This window comes from Tursiops truncatus, chromosome 8 (genome assembly GCF_011762595.2).
Source record: "Tursiops truncatus isolate mTurTru1 chromosome 8, mTurTru1.mat.Y, whole genome shotgun sequence".
Taxonomy (NCBI): Eukaryota; Metazoa; Chordata; class Mammalia; order Artiodactyla; family Delphinidae; genus Tursiops; species Tursiops truncatus.
This window is the reverse complement of record NC_047041.1, coordinates 70782979-70795341: the sequence shown is the minus strand read 5'-3', so window position 1 is coordinate 70795341 and position 12363 is coordinate 70782979.

Sequence of the window (12363 nt, the reverse complement as noted above, 5' to 3'; positions counted from 1 at the left end):
TAGTATAGTGTAAACATAACTTTTATATGCACTGGGAAACCAAAAAATTCATGAGACTCGCTTTATTGCTGTGGTCTGGGGACCGAACCCACAATATCTCCAAGGTATGCCTGTACTTCTGACCAACTGGCTATAAATCAGAGGTTCCCGTGACCCGCTCCTTGGGTTCAATTAATTTGCTAGAGTGGCTCACAGAACTCAGAGAAACATTTTACTTACTTAGATTATCAGTTTATTATAAAAGGCTCAGGAACAGCTGGCTGGAAGGGTAAGGTATGGGGAAGGGGCAAGGAGCTTCCATGCCCTCTCCTAGTGCCACTCTAGACCAATCTCCACATGTTTACCAACTGGAAGCTCTAGATAAAGCAGCGGCAGCATTGAGAGTGGAGATAGGCTGGACGTTGAGTTCAGTTGCCAATGGCCAGTGTCAAGAGTGGGACTGAAAGTTCCAACACTCTAATCACATGGTTGGCTCCACTGGCAGCCAGCCCCCATCCTTAGGTGTGGTCCAAAACTCACCTCATTAACAACGAAAGACACTTTTCTGCCTCTCATCGCCTTGGAAATTCCAAGGGTTTTAGGAACTCTGTGCCAGGAAAGGAGATGAAGACCAAATATAAATTTCTTATCACAATATCAAACCTTCCCACTAGTTCAGCTGGATTGTGGCTGTATTGGATTAAGTTGACTGTGAGTCTATAAGGTAAAGGGTGAGAGCCTTCCTGTCACTTTCAGCTTTTGTCATTACACAGTGACTGTCCAGAAGAGGGTGTGGAGGAAATCTCAGGAGGAGGGGACACCCTGAACTGGCACAATTGTGCAATTATTTCCCGACAGATCGTTCTAGGGCACGTTATAGCAATCCTCATTTACCTAAAGGCTAACAGAATTTTCTAGCATTAAAACAAACCCCCCCCCAGAAACCCCACATCATCTGAATTTATTTTCTAAGGAAAACAAACAAAAATCCCATTCAGTTAAACATTTAAATTTGAACAGTCTACTTGGATATTAGGCAGTGTTTTCAAATACAACTTGTAATCTTTCACTTGCCTAAAAATGATAGATTGATTCATGGTTGCCTCACTTTTATTTTTGCATCCAGACTTGACTGGTGTTTAACAGGGCTTCAGGGTATCATAATGGCGGAGGGCTTGGGTTTGTCGACTGAAAAAAGAAGCACAATGTGAGAATTGTGAGGTTTTTTTGTTTGTTTTTTTGCAGTACACGGGCCTCTCACTGTTGTGGCCTCTCCCGTTGTGGAGCACAGGCTCCGGACGCGCAAGCTCAGCGGCCATGGCTCACGGGCCCAGCCGCTCCGCGGCATGTGGGATCTTCGCAGACCAGGGCACGAACCCGTGTCTCCTGCATTGGTAGGGGGACTCTCAACCACTGCGCCGCCAGGGAAGCCCATGAGTTAAGTTTTATTTGGGGCAAAATGAGGACTACTGCCCGGAGACTGCATTTCAGATAGCTCTGAGAAACTGCTCCAAAGAGGTTGGGGGAAGGTCAGTGTTGTAAATGATTATAGTGAAGGGGGGTGGTGCGTGCAGCCAAGCATGCAGTTGGACAGAGGCTTGTTGCTAGTCAGGAGGAGCAGATGTCACAGTTTATAATTTTAGTTCTTTTCTAGATGTGAGTAGATGCAAGAATTGGAGCTCATAAGATCTTCTCCTGAAAATATCTAACTATATGAAGACCTGTTCCAGTTTTTCCCAGATCACAGAGTGCCGCATTCCTGATCTCCACCCTGACCTCCTTTCAGGGGGTGTTGAAGGTCAGCAGCCACAGTGGTTCATGATTCAATCCTTGTAGAGGTAGATGGCAATGCCAAATTTTAGTTGGCAGGTTCTGAGGCAGACTGGCTTTGAATGTCTGCTCTTCATCTAGATGACCTTAGGTGAGTTCCTTTGTTTCTCCAAGTTTCAGCTTCCTCATCTGTCAAATATGGATAATAGTAGCAGTCCCCTTGGGGGTAGTTTGAGGATTAAATGAGATAATGAATGTGAACCAGAGCTACCTCATAGTGACAATTAAATGAGACTAAAATGCAGAGCGTAGTGCCTGTGGCATAGTGTCTGGGTAATAAATATTAGTTGTCGTTTGAAAGATTTGGAATATCGTTTCACCCAGTAGTGATCAGACCCATGTACACTGGTTTTCATGAATGAAAGACAGTGGGAAGACCAAAATTGAAATAATTTCCTTGCATGTATTTAATTTGTCACTGCCCTGGCCAAGGCTCAAAACCTTGTCGTCATCCTTGCCCCCTTCCTCAACCCTCACTTCCAATTACTAGGTAAATTCCCTCAATTCTACATTGGTGGTGTTTTCCGTTAGTCGTTTATTTTTCCATTCTCTATTGCCACCATCCCACATTCTCATTACTTCTTGCCAAGACAATTACATCAGTCTTACGGGAACTTTCTTCACTTCTGTTAAAAAAACAAAATTCAACAGTACATTTGAAGGTCTAGTTGGCTTTATTCAACAACTCATGAATCAAACAGCATCACACCTAGCAACTAGAAGAGTGCTCTGAGTGGGTGTACGAAACGGAGAGCTTTTATAGGAAGAAGGGTGGGACAAGACAAAAGAAAAAAGATTATTTCTAGGTCAGGATATCTTCTTTTTGGGGGAAAAGGATCATCAAAACTTTTATCATGCATGTTACCTCTTCTGGGGGTGGGGCGTGGATGGAGAGGGCCCACATGCAGATTACCTCTTCGGTGCTGACCAGAAAATTCCACTGGTTAAGATTACATTTCTGGGGAGGGTTGAAACTGCAACTAAGTCAAGTATTAAGTCTAGGCTTGGTATCACGGGAGCACAAGTGGCACCATTTTGGGCCTTTGGTTTTCTCGTTAACACTTCTAAAGACTGCCTTCCCCACCACCACTGAGTCTCAGCACATCACAATGGAACCAGCATTAGGTACCACCCAGTCAGGTGATTCACGAACTTGCCATGCATCAGAATCATCACAGGAGCTCGTTAAAAATACAGACGCTGGGATCCTGCCCCAGACCTGGAACTTGTAGATCTAAGGACTAATTTAACCTCCTTCAGCTTGTCTCCTACCCCCACGTTATTCCTAAATTTAGATGTAGAGTTATCCTAGTTTGTAGATAAACCTAGACCCCTGAGAAAGAGTGCTTCCCTGGGTCTCATGGGAAGTTAATTGGAGATATATTGTCAGAATCCTTGTCCTCTGAGGCATAGCCTTAAGCCACTTCCAATCAGAAACTTTCGGTGGCTCTCCTCTGCTTTCAAAATAAAGCCCAAATCCTTGAGATTGACATTTAAACTGATGAAACAAAATTATTTTAAGGCAGGACAAGAAAAAAATGTAACGTAAAATTTTCTCTGCTTTTTGAACCACTATCCCCCCCCCCCTTTAGTGTACATTGTGCATCTGTACTACACATTAACTAGGTTCCCTTAAAAGACACAGGAATGCCTACTTGCCAAAAAGAAAAAAAAAAAGAGCAATTTCCTCCTGGCATCAGCAGGGTAACTTTTTTTAAAAATTATTTTTATTTATTTATTTTTTGTGTGTGGTACGCGGGCCTCTCACTGTTGTGACCTCTCCCGTTGCGGAGCACAGGCTCCGGACGCGCAGGCTCAGTGGCCATGGCTCACGGGCCCAGCCGCTCCGTGGCATGTGGGATCTTCCCGGACCGGAGCACGAACCCGCGTCCCCTGCATCGGCAGGCGGACTCTCAACCACTGCGCCACCAGGGAAGCCCCCAGGGAAGCCCCCAGCAAGGTAACTCTTTAGGAATTAACATTTCCTTTTAATCCTGTAAGGAGTCACAATTACCCACTGCTTGCCTGTTGGACTACATAGTCAATATGTCACTTCGATGTATAACCCTTTGCCTCAAAAACTTATATAACTGCTTTGACCTCTAATGGGTGGAACGGCTTGCAGGATCTTAGTTCCCTGACCAGGGATCGAACCCGCGTCCTCGGCTGTGAAAGAGCAGAGTCCTAACCACTGGACCACCAGGGAATTCCCCTCAGAGCTTTTTTTTACATTTTTTTTCTGTTTTCACATCTTTTTTTTTTTTAACATCTTTATTGGCATATAATTGCTTTACAGTGGTGTGTTAGTTTCTGCTTTCTAACAAAGTGAATCAGTTATACATATGTTCCCATATCTCTTCCCTCTTGCATCTCCCTCCCTCCCACCCTCCCTATCCCACCCCTCCAGGCGGTCACAAAGCACGGAGCTGATCTCCCTGTGCTATGAGGCTGCTTCCCACTAGCTCTACCTTACGTTTGGTAGTGTATATATGTCCATGCCTCTCTCTCACTTTGTCACAGCTTACCCTTCCCCCTCCCCATATCCTCAAGTCCTTTCTCTAGTAGGTCTGTGTCTTTATTCCTGTCTTACCCCTAGGTTCTTCATGACATTTTTTTTTCTTAAATTCCATATATATGTGTTAGCATACGATATTTGTCTTTCTATTTCTGACTTACTTCACTCTGTATGACAGACTTTAGGTCTATCCACCTCATTACAAATAACTCAATTTCGTTTCTTTTTATGGCTGAGTAATATTCCATTGTATACATGTGTCACATCTTCTTTATCCATTCATCCGATGATGGACACTTCGGTTGTTTCCATCTCCTGGCTATTATAAATAGAGCTGCAATGAACATTTTGGTACATGACTCTTCTTGAAATATGGTTTTCTCAGGGTATATGCCCAGTAGTGGGATTGCTGGGTCATATGGTAGTTCTATTTGTAGTTTTTAAAGGAACCTCCATACTGTTCTCCACAGTGGCTGTATCAATTTACATTCCCACCAGCAGTGCAAGAGGGTTCCCTTTTCTCCACACCCTCTCCAGCATTTATTGTTTCTAGAGTTTTTGATGATGGCCATTCTGACCAGTGTGAGATGATATCTCATTGTAGTTTTGATTTGAATTTCTCTAATGATTAATGATGTTGAGCATTCTTTCATGTGTTTGTTGGCAGTCTGTATATCTTCTTTGGAGAAATGTCTCTTTAGGTCTTCTGCCCATTTTTGGATTGGGTTGTTTGGGTTTTTGTTATTGAGCTGCATGAGCTGCTTATAAAATTTGGAGATTAATCCTTTGTCAGTTGCTTCATTTGCAAATATTTTCTCCCATTCTGAGGGTTGTCTTTTGGTCTTGTTTATGGTTTCCTTTGCTGTGCAAAAGCTTTTAAGTTTCATTAGGACCCATTTGTTTACTTTTGTTTTTATTTCCATTTCTCTAGGAGGTGGGTCAAAAAGGATCTTGCTGTGATTTATATCATAGAGTGTTCTGCCTATGTTTTCCTCTAAGAGTTTGATAGTTTCTGGCCTTACATTTAGGTCTTTAATCCATTTTGAGCTTATTTTTGTGTATGGTGTAAGGGAGTGATCTAATCTCATACTTTTACATGTACCTGTCCAGTTTTCCCAGCACCACTTATTGAAGAGTCTGTCCTTTCTCCACTGTACATTCCTGCCTCCTTTATCTAAGATAAGGTGACCGTATGTGCGAGGGTTTATCTCTGGGCTTTCTATCCTGTTCCGTTGATCTATCTTTCTGTTTTTGTGCCAGTACCATACTGTCTTGATTACTGTAGCTTTATAGTATAGTCTGAAGTCACGGCGCCTGATTCCTCCAGCTCCATTTTTCGTTCTCAAGATTGCTTTGGCTATTCGGGGTCTTTTGTGTTTCCATACAAATTGTGAAATTTTTTGTTCTAGTTCTGTGAAAAATGCCAGTGGTAGTTTGAGAGGGATTGCATTGAATCTGTAGATTGCTTTGGGTAGTAGAGTCATTTGCACAATGTTGATTCTTCCAATCCAAGAACATGGTATATCTCTCCATCTATTTGTATCATCTTTAATTTCTTTCATCAGTGTCTTATAATTATCTGCATACAGGTCTTCTGTCTCCTTAGGTAAGTTTATTCCTAGATATTTTATTCTTTTTGTTGCAGTGGTAAATGGGAGTGTTTTCTTGATTTCACTTTCAGATTTTTCATCATCAGTGTATAGGAATGCCAGAGATTTCTGTGCATTAATTTTGTATCCTGCTACTTTACCAAATTCATTGATTAGCTCTAGTAGTTTTCTGGTAGCATCTTTAGGATTCTCTATGTATAGTATCATGTCATCTGCAAGCAGTGACAGCTTTACTTCTTCTTTTCCGATTTGGATTCCTTTTATTTCCTTTTCTTCTCTGATTGCTGTGGATAAAACTTCCAAAACTATGTTGAATAAGAGTGGTGAGAGTGGGCAACCTTGTCTTGTTCCTGATCTTATTGGAAATGCTTTCAGTTTTTCACCATTGAGGACGATGTTGGCTGTGGGTTTGTCATATATGGCCTTTATTATGTTGAGGGAAGTTCCCTCTATGCCTACTTTCTGCAGGGTTTTTATCATAAATGGGTGTTGAATTTTGTCAAAAGCTTTCTCTGCATCTATTGAGATGATCATATGGTTTTTCTCCTTCAATTTGTTAATATGGTGCATCACGTTGATTGATTTGCGTACATTGAAGAATTCTTGCATTCCTGAATAAACGCCACTTGATCATGGTGTATGATCTGTTTAATGTGGTGTTGGATTCTGTTTGCTAGTATTTTGTTGAGGATTTTTGCATCTATGTTCATCAGTGACATTGGCCTGTAGTTTTCTTTCTTTGTGACATCCTTGTCTGGTTTTGGTATCAGGGTGATGGTGGCCTCGTAGAAGGAGTTTGGGAGTGTTCCTCCCTCTGCTATATTTTGGAAAAGTTTGAGAAGGATAGCTGTTAACTCTTCTCTAAATTTTTGATAGAATTCGCCTGTAAAGCCATGTCGTCCTGGGCTTTTGTTTGTTGGAATATTTTTAATCACAGTTTCAATTTCAGTGCTTGTGATTGGTCTGTTCATATTTTCTATTTCTTCCTGATTCAGTCTTGGCAGGTTGTGCATTTCTAAGAATTTGTCCACTTCTTCCAGGTTGTCCATTTTATTGGCATAGAGTTGCTTGTAGTGATCTCTCATGATCTTTTGTATTTCTGCAGTGTCAGTTGTTACTTCTCCTTTTTCATTTCTAATTCTATTGATTTGAGTCTTCTCCCTTTTTTTCTTGATGAGTCTGGCTAATGGTTTATCAGTTTTGTTTATCTTCCCAAAGAACCAGCTTTTAGTTTTATTGATCTTTGCTATCGTTTCCTTCATTTCTTTTTCATTTATTTCTGATCTGATTTTTATGATTTCTTTCCTTCTGCTAACTCTGGGGTTTTTTTGTTCTTCTTTCTCTAATTGCTTTAGGTGCAAGGTTAGGTTGTTTATTCAAGGTGTTTCCTGTTTCTTAAGGTAGGATTGTATTGCTATAAACTTCCCTCTTAGAACTGCTTTTGTTGCATCCCATAGATTTTGGGTCGTCGTGTCTCCATTGTCATTTGTTTCTAGGTATTTTTTAATTTCCTCTTTGATTTCTTCAGTGATCACTTCGTTATTAAGTAGTGTATTGTTTAGCCTCCATGTGTTTGTATTTTTTACAGATTTTTTTCCTGTAATTGATATCTAGTCTCATAGCGTTGTGGTCGGAAAAGATACTTGATACAATTTCAATTTTCTTAAATTTACCAAGGCTTGATTTGTGACCCAAGATATGATCTATCCTCGAGAATGTTCCATGAGCACTAGAGAAAAATGTGTATTCTGTTGTTTTTGGATGGAATGTCCTATAAATATCAATTAAGTCCATCTTGTTTAATGTATCATTTAAAGCTTGTGTCTCCTTATTAATTTCATTTTGGATGATCTGTCCATTGGTGAAAGTGGGGTGTTAAAGTCCCCTACTATGAATGTGTTACTGTTGATTTCCCCTTTATGGCTGTTAGTATTTGCCTTATGTATTGAGGTGCTCCTATGTTGGGTGCATAAATATTTACAATTGTTATATCTTCTTCTTGGATTGATCCCTTGATCATTATGTAGTGTCCTTGTCTCTCCTAATAGTCTTCATTTTAAAGTCTGTTTTGTCTGATATGAGAATTGCTACTCCAGCTTTCTTTGGGTTTCCATTTGCATGGAATATCTTTTTCCATCCCCTCACTTTCAGTCTGTATGTGTCTCTAGGTCTGAAGTGGGTGTCTTGTAGACAGGAAATATATGGGTCTTGTTTTTGTATCCATTCAGCCAATCTGCGTCTTTTGGTGGGAGCATTTAGTCCATTTACATTTAAGGTAATTATCGATATGTATGTTCCTATTCCCATTTTCTTAATTGTTTTGGGTTCGTTGTTGTAGGTCTTTTCCTTCTCTTGTGTTTCTTGCCTAGCGAAGTTCCTCTAGCATTTGTTGTAAAGCTGGTTTGGTGGTGCTGAACTCTCTCAGCTTTTGCTTGTCTGTAAAGGTTTAAATTTCTCCATCAAATCTGAATGAGATCTTTGCTGGGTAGAGTAATCTTGGTGGTAGATTTTTCTCCTTCATCACTTTAAATATGTCCTGCCACTCCCTTCTGGCTTGCAGAGTTTCTGCTGAGAGATCAGCTGTTAACCTTATGGGGATTCCCTTGTGTGTTATTTGTTGTTTTTCCCTTGCTGCTTTTAATATGTTTTCTTTGTATTTAATTTTTGACAGTTTGATTAATATGCGTCTTGGCGTGTTTCTCCTTGGATTTATCCTGTATGGGACTCTCTCTGCTTCCTGGACTTGATTAACTATTTCCTTTCCCATATTAGGGAAGTTTTCAACTATAATCTCTTCAAATATTTTCTCAGTCCCTTTCTTTTTCTCTTCTTCTTCTGGAACCCCTATAATTCGAATGTTGGTGCATTTGATGTTGTCCCAGAGGTCTCTGAGACTGTCCTCAGTTCTTTTCATTCTTTTTTCTTTATTCTGCTCTGCAGTAGTTATTTCCACTATTTTATCTTCCAGGTCACTTATCCGTTTTTCTGCCTCAGTTATTCTGCAATTGATCCCATCTAGAGTATTTTTAATTTCATTTATTGTGTTGTTCATCGTTGTTTGTTTCATCTTTAGTTCTTCTAGGTCCTTGTTAAATGTTTCTTGCATTTTGTCTATTCTATTTCCAAGATTTTGGATCACCTTTACTATCATTATTCTGAATTCCTTTTCAGGTAGACTGCCTATTTCCTCTTCATTTGTTAGGTCTGGTGGGTTTTTATCTTGCTCCTTCATCTGCTGTGTGTTTTTCTGTCTTCTCATTTTGCTTATCTTACTGTGTTTGGGGTCTCCTTTTTGCAGGCTGAAGGTTCGTAGTTCCCATTGTTTTTGGTGTCTGTCCCCAGTGGCTAAGGTTGGATCAGTGGGTTGTGTAGGCTTCCTGGTGGAGGGGACTAGTGCCTGTGTTCTGGTGGATGAGGCTGGATCTTGTCTTTCTGGTGGGCAGGTCCACATCTGGTGGTGTGTTTTGGGGTGTCTGTGGACTTGTTATGATTTTAGGCAGCCTCTCTGCTAATGGGTGGGGTTGTGTTCCTGTCTTGCTAGTTGTTTGGCATAGGATGTCCAGCACTGTAGCTTGCTGGTCGTTGAGTGAAGCTGGGTGCTGGTGTTGAGATGGAGATCTCTGGGAGATTTTCGCCGTTTGATATTATGTGGAGCTGGGAGGTCTCTTGTGGACCAGTGTCCCGAAGTTGGCTCTCCCTCCTCAGAGGCACAGCACTGACTCCTGGCTGCTGCACTAAGAGCCTTTCATTCACACGGCTCAGAATAAAAGGGAGAAAAAGTAGAAAGAAAGAATTAGTAGAAGTAGAAAGAGAGAAAGAAAGAAAGGAGGGAGGGAGGGAGGAAGGAAGGAAGGAGGAAAGGAAGGAAAAAAAGAAAGGAGATAAAGTAAAATAAAATAAAGTAAGATAAAATATAATAAAGTTATTAAAATAAAAAAATAATTATTAAGAGAAAAAAAGAAAAAACTTAAAAAAACATCAGAAAAACGGACGGATAGAACCCTAGGACAAACTGTGGAAGCAAAGCTATACAGACAAGATCTCACACAGAAGCATACACATACACAATCACAAAAAGAGGAAAAGGGGAAAAAATAATAAATCTTGCTCTCAAGTCCACCTCCTTAATTTGGGATGAGTCGTTGTCTATTCATGTATTCCACAGATGCAGGTACATCAAGTTGATTGTAGAGCTTTAATCCGCTGTTTCTGAGGCTGCTGGGAAAGATATCCCTTTCTCTTCTTTGTTCTCACAGCTCCCAGGGGCTCAGCTTTGGATTTGGCCCCGCCTCTGCGTGTAGGTCGCCGGAGGGCGTCTGTTCTTCGCTCAGACAGGACGGGGTTAAAGGAGCTGCTGATTCAGGGGCTCTGGCTCACTCAGGCCGGGGGGGAGGGAGGGGCACGGAGTGCGGGGCGAGCCTGCGGCGGCAGAGGCCGGCGTGACGTTGCTGCAGCCTGAGGCGCGCCGTGCGTTCTCCCGGAGGAGTTGCCCCTGGATCCCGGCACCCTTGCAGTGGCGGGCTGCACAGGCTCTCCGGAAGGGGGTGTGGATAGTGACCTCTGCTCGCACACAGGCTTCTTGGTGGCGGCAGCAGCAGCCTCAGCATCTCATGCCCGTCTCTGGGGTCCGTGCTTTTAGCCGTGGCTCGCGCCCGTCTCTGGAGCTCCTTTAAGCAACGATGTTTTTTTTTTGTTTTTGTTTTTGTTTTTTTTTTTTTGCTGTACGTGGGCCTCTCACTGTTGTGGCCTCCCCCGTTGCGGAGCACAGGCTCCGGACGCGCAGGCCCAGCGGCCATGGCTCACGGGCCCAGCCGCTCCGCGGCATGTGGAATCTTCCCGGAACGGGGCACGAGCCCGTGTCCCCTGCATCGGCAGGCGGACTCTCAACCACTGCGCCACCAGGGAAGCCCTAAGCAGCGCTCTTAATCCCCTCTCCTTGTGCACCAGGAAACAAAGAGGTAAGAAAGTCTCTTGCCTCTTAGGCAGGTCCAGACTTTTCCCCGGACTCCCTCCCAGATAGCCGTGGCGCACTAATCCCCTGGCAGGTTGTGTTCACGCCGCCAACCCCAGTCCTCTCCCTGCGCTCCGACCGAAGCCCGAGCCTTAACTCCCAGCCCCGCCCGCCCCGGCGGGTGAACAGACAAGTCTCTCGGGCTGGTGAGTGCTGGTCGGTACCGTTCCTCTGTGCGGGAATCTCGCCGCTTTGCCCTCCGCACCCTTGTGGCTGCGCTCTCCTCCGCGGCTCCGAAGCTTTCCCCCTACGCCTCCCGCAGTCTCCGCCCGCGAAGGGTCTTACTAGTGTGTGGAAACCTTTCCTCCTTCACAGCTCCCTCCCACTGGTGCGGGTCCCGTCCCTATTCTTTTGTCTCTGTTTATTCTTTTTTCTTTTGCTCTACCCAGGTACGTGGGGGTTTCTTGCCTTTTGGGAGGTCTGAGGTCTTCTGCCAGCGTTCAGTAGGTGTTCTGTAGGAGTTGTTCCACGTGTAGATGTATTTCTGGTGTATCTGTGGGGAGGAAGGTGATCTCCGCGTCTTACTCTTCCGTCATCCTCCCAGAAGCCTCCCCCTCAGAGCTTTCTGAAAGACTGTCTCCTGAGTTATAATCTTCATATCGGCTGGAATAAAATTCTCTATTTCTTTCTTAGATTGACTACTGATTAAAATTTTTTTGTCGACAAGGCCCTCTGTGACTTGTTCCCGGACTCTTGTTTTCAGTTTCAGAGCCCAAGTTTGTCTCTCATCCTGGGCTCTCTGTTCTTGGACACGCTCTGCACTTGCCCTCCGGTTGTGCCTCTGCTCAATCAACCCTGAGCTGCCCTTTGCCCCAGAGCCCACCTGCTGAAATTCCACCAAGTTTCTGTTTCTTCAGGTTCCACATGTCAAGTTCGTTTTTTTAATTGTAAACTACAGATACCATAAAATTTACCATCTTAACCATTTTGGGGCACAACAAGGGGCTGAAATCATCCCTTGCACCAGGAACAGTAACTTTAGAGTAAGGTCAGAGCAAAACCCAGCTTTTCCCTCTCCTTCCTTCATTTAGAAGAAATCTGGATGCCATGAAACTTCTTGAGTAACAGTACAGAATTACTACACAATGCTGCCGTGCAGAGTTGACCAGCCTGGAGTTTCCAGTCAACCCTGGTTTAGTGGATCAAATACAAACCACAAGAGAGGCCTGGAAAATTCCTGCTTGGCATTTCTTCCCAGAGGGTTCAGAAAAATACTAACTGGCACCGCCGTGTCCTAAATACAGAGAATGTTTTCCCAGATTGTGGTTTTCCCATCTTCCCCAGGTAATAATACATTATTCCAGATGGACGACTCTGAATCAATCTGAATATTCGAGTTGATATATTCTTCTAGCAATCTAAGCATGATTTTATCTGATACTAATAGGCAAAGCCTGGGTTTAGTGACTTTGTATCAG